The sequence below is a fragment of the Cupressus sempervirens genome, chromosome 5, assembly GCF_028749045.1.
Source record: "Cupressus sempervirens isolate cs-2001-9-10 chromosome 5, ASM2874904v1, whole genome shotgun sequence".
Taxonomy (NCBI): Eukaryota; Viridiplantae; Streptophyta; class Pinopsida; order Cupressales; family Cupressaceae; genus Cupressus; species Cupressus sempervirens.
The window spans coordinates 631,425,915-631,434,602 of record NC_143122.1 but is presented as its reverse complement, the minus strand read 5'-3'; positions in this window follow the sequence as shown (position 1 = coordinate 631,434,602).

Genomic DNA, 8,688 nt, shown 5'->3' with positions numbered 1-8,688 from the left:
GGAGGAGCTTAAACAGATTGATGATGCCACGCTCTCGACCATTTCATTTGGCCTTGAGACATCTATGGCACATTATGTTGTGTTCACATTTTCTTTTCTATTTGATATTGTAGCATATATGGTTGCTAAACTTTCTTTTATCTTGCAGGTAGGAGTTGTCCCAGGGGGACAAAGTGCGGAGGGTGAGCCAAGACGCATTGACAAAGGAAAGGTAATTAGGTGCTTTCTATTTGATTAAATATTGATGCATTCTTGTAACATGTTTGTGGTAATCCCATTTAATTACATTCTGTATTGTATATAGGGCATGCCTACTGGCGATGAGCATGTATAGATTCTGCATCGTAGACTATCAAGGATTTCCATTTGCACCGAGAGCCCCATTGTATGTATAAGTATCATTTATTTTTTATTATCCTTATCTTCATAAATAAATTCAAAAGCGATTTCCATGATATTAACAACTACTATTTTGTATCTCATAGGAGACTCCTAGTGCACATGAGGTCCGACGAGAGAGTTATGTAGATTTGATGATGCAGGCACTCTCTCCTGAGGAGGAGCCTACAATAGTAAGTTGTAGTTTGAATTTATGATTAAATATGTTATAAATTTAGCAAGCCATGAATTATAATGTTATAGTTTAAATTGTAGATTCATTTGACAAACGTATTTGAACATATACAACCCACAATTAGAGGTAGAAGCATTGTCGAGGGCATATGAGAGGACTCCTGACCAGCGTAGGAGGTCGACGAGAGAGGTATTTATTATGAAATTTTGATAGTATAAATCTTCATTACAAAAAAGATCAATATGCATTTGAGTAATTCAATGTTAGATACAAAGAATCATATAAATTTAGTAGTCTAACTTTGGATTTTTCGTTTTTGTTTATGTAGGAGGCATCCAATCCACCTAATGCAGTGAAGAGGCTGCATTTTGATCATCCACCAGCACCCTAGGATAGTATAGTTGTCGTAGGATGCATCATGAGACATTTTGAGATGGCATATGCCACATTGTATATAAAAACATTGATATTATACACATTTTGATGGCATGATCAACCACATTTTGTATATGGATCTATGTATTTTGATATATATTTGAGTACTTTGTCTATGGATATGCTGGTCTATTTTGATATGTTCGTTATTAATAAGTGGTATATTACAGTTCAAATTTTTATTATTGATTCATATTATATGAGTAGTGGTTTGTACAGATTTATGAGTTATAAGAATGTATGGTCTATTTAACACTTATTGCATTTTGGCAATGCTGATATAGATGACAAAACTTCTTAAAAATCACCATCCTTGCACTACTCTAACTCAAAACCTATTTAACTATAAAATTTTCAAGATCAAAATCAATCAATTCACTAGCCCATTTAAAAATTAATATCATATGAATTCAATATTTATTCTCAACATCCCTGGCACTGGAAAAGTCTTATTCTGAGTGGTTGAGCTAACCAAATGCTTTTAACATATATTTTGTCTTTTAAACATAAACTGTAATAACATAAAAAATATGTGTTACTTATACAGATAATAATAGGAACAGAAGACATATAAGTACCTCGAAATGCACTTAGAGCACCTTGGAGACTCCTTGGTACAGGGTGGTCGTGGATGATGGATCGTCTTTGTGGCTGGAACAAGGGTGTGACTAGGGTTCACCCACCCACCCGGCGCTAATGGCGTTGATGATTCGATGCCAAGATTAGCAGTTGCAAATTTATTCTGTGGTTCACCTATGAACTGAGGCACATTGCGAGTTTTGGCATCAGGGGAGATCGTTGTGCTGAATCCAAACAGATTGTGATCTCTCAAAAATGAGATAGGTTATTTTAGGCCTCAACATCACCGTCTTGTAGCATTCGATAGTTCATCGATAGCCCTCACGAGCTCCGAGTTATGACCCTCAGAAGATCAACCTCAAAATGCACTTAGAGAACCTTAAAGACTCCTCAATACGGGGTGGTCGCGGACGATGGATGGTCTCTGTGGCTGGAACAAGGGTGTCACTAGGGTTCACCCACCCACCCAAAGCTAATGGCGCTGACGATTTGATGCCAAGATCAGCGGTTTCAAATTTATGCTGTGGTGCACCTATGAACTAAGGCACACTATGAGTTTTTGGCATCGAGTGAGATTGCTATGCCGAATCCAAATGGAATGTGATCTCTCAAAAATGAGATAGGTTATTTTAGGCCTCAACATCATTGTCCTGTAGAATTCGATAGTTCATCGATAGCCCTCACGAGCTCTGAGTTATGACCCTTAGAAGATCGACCTCAAAACGCACTTAGAGAACCTTGGGGACACCTTGGTACGGGGTGGCCGCGAAAGATGGATGGTCTCCATGGCTGAAACAAGGGTGTCACTAGGGTTCACCCGCGCACTCGGAGCTAATGGCACTAATGATTCGATGCCAAGAACATCGACTTCAAATTTACGCTGTGGTGCACACTACGATTTTTTGCATCGAGCGAGATCGTTGTGCCGAATCCAAACGAAATGTGATCTTTCGACAATGAGATAGGTTATTTTAGGCCTCAAAATCACCATCTTGTAGCATTCGACAGTTCATTGATAGCCCTCACGAGCTCTGAGTTATGACCCTCAAAAGATCGACCTCAAAACGCACTTAGAGAACCTTGGGGCCTACTCGGTATGGGGTGGCCATAGACAATGGATGGTCTCTGTGGCTGAAACAAGGGTGTCACTAGGGTTCACCTGCCCACCCGGAGCTAATGGCATTGACAATTCGATGCCAATATCAACGGTTTCAAAGTTACGCTATGGTGCACCTATGAACTGAGGCCCATTGCAAGTTTTGGCATTGAGTGAGATCGTTGTACCGAATCCAAATGGAATGTGATCTCTTGAAAATGAGATACATTATTTTAGGCCTCAACATCACCGTCTTGTAGCATTCGACAGTTCATCAATATCCCTCACGAGCTTTGAGTTATGACCCTTAGAAGATCAACCTCAAAATGCACTTAGAGAACCTTGGGGAATCCTCCGTACGGGGTGGCCATGGACGATGGATGGTCTCCGTGGCTAGAAAAAGGGTGTCACTAGGATTCACCCACCCACCCAGAGCTAATGGCACTAACAATTTGATGCCAAGATCAACGATTTCAAAGTTACGCTGTGGTGCACCTATGAACTGAGGCACACTGTGAGTTTTGGCATCGAGCGAGATCATTGTACTGAATCCAAACAAAATGTGATCTCTTGAAAATGAGATAGGTTATTTTAAGCCTCAACATCATCATCTTATAGCATTCGACGGTTCATTGATAGCCCTCACGAGCTCCGAGTTATGACCCTCAGAAGATCGACCTCAAAACGCACTTAGAGAATGTTGGGGACACCTCAATATGGAGTGGCTATAGATGATGGATGGTCTCTGTGACCAGAACAAGGGTGTCACTAGGGTTCACCCACCCACCCGGAGCTAATGGAACTGACGATTCGATGCCAAGATCAGTGGTTTCAAAGTTGCGTTGTGGTGCACCTATGAACTGAGGCACACTGCGAGTTTTGGCATTGAGCGAGATCGTTGTGCTGAATCCAAATGGAATGTGATCTCTTGAAAATGAGATAGGTTATTTTAGGCCTCAACATAACCATCCTATAGCATTCAATATTTCATTGACATCCCTCACGAGATCCGAGTTATGACCCTCGAAAGATTGACCTCGAAATGCACTTAGAGCACCTTGGAGACTCCTTGGTATGGGGTGGTCGCGGATGATGGATGGTCTCTGTGGCTGAAACACGGGTGTGACTAGGGTTCACCCACCCACTCGGAGCTAATGGTGCTAACGATTCGATGCCAAGATTAGCGGTTTCAAAGTTATGTTGTGGTGCACCTATGAACTGAGGCACACTGCGAGTTTTGGCATCAAGTGAGATCGCTATGCCGAATCCAAACGAAATGTGATCTCTCAAAAATGAGATAGGTTATTTTAGGCCTCAACATCACCGTCTTGTAGCATTCGATAGTTCATCAATAGCCCTCACGAGCTCCGAGTTATGACTCTTGGAGATTGACCTCAAAACGCACTTAGAGAACCTTTGGGACTCCTTTGTACAGGTGGCCGCAGATGATGGATGGTCTTCATGGACAGAAAAAGGGTGTCACTAGGGTTCACTCACCCACTCGGAGCTAATGACACTAACGATTTGAACAGTTCTAGCCGTTAGAAGTTAGATTTTGAAAAGTTGTCAAGAAAATTGCAAAAGTTGCTAAGCAACTTTTTGCAATTTTTGCAATTTTTGCGCGAAGACAAGTTTTATTGCAAATTTGATTGCAAATGGACTCTACAAACTCCTAGGTACCCTAATAATGTTCTAAACATCTAGACTTACCTAAAAAACATGGAATTTACCAAAAATCCACTTTATTGGACTAATTGATGGCCACGGCTTATAGTTGCACCATGGGGTCTTGTGTTCATTGCAAATGTGGATGGTCACAGGGAGATCATTAGATCTATCCCTACACCTTATTACATCAAGAAAAAAAAATGATTAGGTGCTTTGCATTAATGTTCCCTGTATTTCATTAATGTTATTGGACTAAGAACTAGTTTATGGGTTCCCTAACCCCAAAAGCCCCAATTCACCTTCTCAAAACCCTTGTTCCTAGGGCATCACCAATCTCATACGTGCCAAAACTTCTTGGATTAATTCAAAATTTAGACATCTATGTTTTATCACCATAAACATGAATCAGCTCACAAACACTGCCCTCTTTAAGGAAAATCAAGGATAGCCACAAGGAAGAGAACGAAGAAAGGTGAGACATGAGTTCAAGCTCAATGCCAAGGAAAGAAATGAAAGGGGACTCGTCAAAAGCATTTGAGTTCAAAGGAAAATACTTCAAGATAATACACTTTGAAAGTGGAGCAAAGGAAAGAAAATTCAAGGATCAAGCTGAAGGAATTATCCCAAGACCAAACCTTCACTAGTCAAAAACATGGGACAAGTTTGGATTTAAAGAGGTCCATGGACAAGTTCAAGGATTCAATTCATAGGCATTCATGTGTCCCAATGCAAGTCAACTTTACACTTGGTCAAAAACTTAAATGTTTGAAGAACAAAGACTATCTTACAAGGAGATCAACTTGTCTCTATTTATATCAATTTTTTGTAAGGATCAAACAAGTACACCAAGAATATTCGAGGATCTACCACCAAAGTGAGCTTAGGAGCATGAATAAGGACGTAAAGAAAAGTTTGAGGTTGAGGGCACAAAAGAATGCAAGGATAAGATTCCCATCAACGGAGTGATCCCGATGATGATTGAGTTGTGCAAGGAAATGGATTTAATATGCCATGGAAGATGTTAATGCATGCAAGGGATTGCTCCAAGGATCAAACCCAAAGATGAAGATGAAAAAGAAGAATTCCAAATGATGAAGGTGGAAATATCAAGGGTTCAAGCATTGTGAAGTCCACCTATCCAAAAGAAAGAAGTCCTAGAATGATAACAAATTCCTAAGAATAAGTAGGTGGAATTAAGATAAAGATTACATGGAGAAGTTAGAGGTCATAGAGTCACAACATAACAGGCTTCCCAGCATTGAAATGGAGGAACTTAGTGAAACTTTGTTCAAGTTAATTGGTTTTGCTAAAAGGGAGAGGAACAGAGGAGTATACATCTTGGATGATAAGTTGAATGATGACTAGGTGGCTTCCTTGTTTCTTATTGGTCCTTGGGTGATTGAATGTTTTTCACTGGCTTATTTTTTGGCTATTTTTGGTTCCCCTAATTAGAGCTTGTAATGGATTAATCTAGATCATTTTTTTCGAATCAATCTTGTTAGTTCATTATAATTGGGGCTCCTATTTAAATCCTCAACCCTCTCATTTGTAAACCAAGACTATTGGAGAATTGTTGCCAATTAAATGCCAAATTTTCTCTACTTTTAGTTTTTGTGTATTGCATGGAAAATTGTTGTGATCAAGTTTTCACACAAGGTAGGATGGGTGAATGGTTCCTTGGGAGCACTCACCAACCACCTTGCTAGAATGCAGGATTGCCAAAGAACCCAAGATGTCATGCATCAAGTTTGCACATATTCATTTAAAAGATATTAGTGTGGCTAGTTTTCAACACTGATAGCTCTACATTTTCATTCCCCAACTGTACATATTCATTATCTGACTCTATGATTTCACCTTCGACTAATTCATCATCAATTTGACTGATATTTAGCATACCTTGTCTTTTTGTTTCGATGTTCCATTTTGTCTCTTTCCCTATATGTCGCAATGTCTTCATTGGATATCTTCATTTTGCATTTATCCTTTTAACGACAACTGCTCCCCATTCAGATGAATAATTCGAACACCTAAGGTTATATTTTTTATTTTTTTTCGATTGGTTGGGCCCCAAAACACACTTTTTTGCAAAACCCGTAAAAAAAGAACTGAAAAAGTGATGTTGTCACGTTTGTAGGGACAAGGATATGTTGGAAATTGGTGCCAGAAAAAATTGGATATCCAATTTTTTCCAATGACAATTGGAGAGAAAACAACCTTTGCTATAATAGTATTAATATTATAATAATTATTAGAGGGAAACTGACTTTGGTTTATTAGTATTAATATATAGTATTAGAGCTATGAGAGTATTAATATATATATTACTATAGCTATAGTATTAATATATAGTATCAATATTATTATTATTATTATTATGGTACAATAGTATATATATATATATAGTATGCCATAATAGTATATATATATTATAGCTATAATAGTATTATTATTATTACTATAGATATAATAGTATTAATATTTCGTGTTTATTTATATTATTATTATTATGCTACAATAGTATTAATAGTATATAAATATCGTATTAATAGTATATATATATATATATATATATATATATATATATATATATATATATATAGTATGCTACAATTCTAATATGTCCCTAGGGGTCCTAGGACCCCTAGGGACATATGTCACCATCTAATGGGTCAAAGGGAATCATAGGATGAACCTATGACCCCCTTTGACCAATATGAACAATTATGATATGTCCCTAGGGGTCCTAGGACTTCTAGGGACATATATCATCATTTAATGGGTCCAACAGGGTCATAGGTCACCCTATGACCCCCTTTGACCCATATGAATGATTCTAATATGTCCCTAGGGGTCCTAGGACCCCTAAAGACATATGTCATCATCTAAAGGGTCAAAGGGGGTCATAGGTCACCCTATGACCCCCTTTGACCCATACGAACGATTTTAATATGTCCCTAGGGGTCCTAGGACCCCTAGGGAGATATGTTGTCATTTAATGGGTCAAAGGGGGTCATAGGTCACCCTATGACCCCCTTTGACCCATATTAACCATTCTAATATGTCTGTAGGGGTCCTAGGACCCCTAGGGACATATATCGTCATTTAATGGGTCAAAGGGGTCATAGCTCAACCTATGACCCCCTTTGACCCATATAAACAATTCTAATATGTCCCTAGGGGTCCCAGGACCACTAGGGACATATGTTGTCATTTAATGAGTCAAAAAGGGTCATAGGGTGAACCCATATGAACAATTCTAATATATTTCATCATTTAATGGGTCAAAGGGGGTCATAGGTCACCCTATGATCTGCTTTGACCCATATGAACAATTCTAATACGTCCCTAGGGGTCCTAGGACCCCTAGGGACATATGTCATCATTTAATGGGTCAAAGGGGAGATCCATATGAATGATTCTAATATGTCCCTAGGGGTCTTAGGACACCCAGGGACATATATTGTAATTTAATGGGACGAAGGGGGTCATACGTCAACCTATGACCCTCTTTGACCAATATGAACAATTCTAATATGTCCCTAGGGGTCCTAGGACCCCTAGGGACATATGTCATCATTTAATGGGTCAAAGGAGGTCATAGGTCACCCTATGACCCCCTTATGACCTATGACCCCCTTTGACCCATATTAATCATTCTAATATGTCCCTAGGGGTCCTAGGACCCCTAGGGACATATGTCATCATTTAATGGACCCTCTTTGACCCATATTAACCATTATAATATGTCCCTAGGGGTCCTAGGACCCCTAGGGACATATGTCATCATTTAATGGGTCGTGGGGGCCATAGGTCACCTTATAAACCCCTTTGACTCATATGAATGTTTCTAATACGACCCTAAGGGTCCTAGGACACTTAAGGACATATATCATCATTTAATGAGTCAAAGGGGGTCATAGGTTAACCTATGATCTCCTTTGACCCATATGAACAATTCTAATATGTCCCTAAGGGTCCTAGGACACCTAGGGACATATATTATCATTTAATTGGTCAAAGGGGGTCATAGGTCAACCTGTGACCCCCTTTGACCCATATTAACCATTCTAATATGTTCATAGGGGTCTTAGGACCCCTAGGGACATATGCCATCATTTAATAGGTCAAAGGGGGTCATAGGTCACCCTATGACCCCCTTTGACCCATATGAACAATTCTAATATGTCCCTAGGGGTCCTAGGACCCCTAGGGACATATGTCATCATTTAATGGGTCAAAGGGGGTCATAGATAGCCCTATGACCCCCTTAGACCCATATGAAAAATTCTAATACGTCCCTAAGGGTCCTAGGACCCCTCGAGACATATGTTGT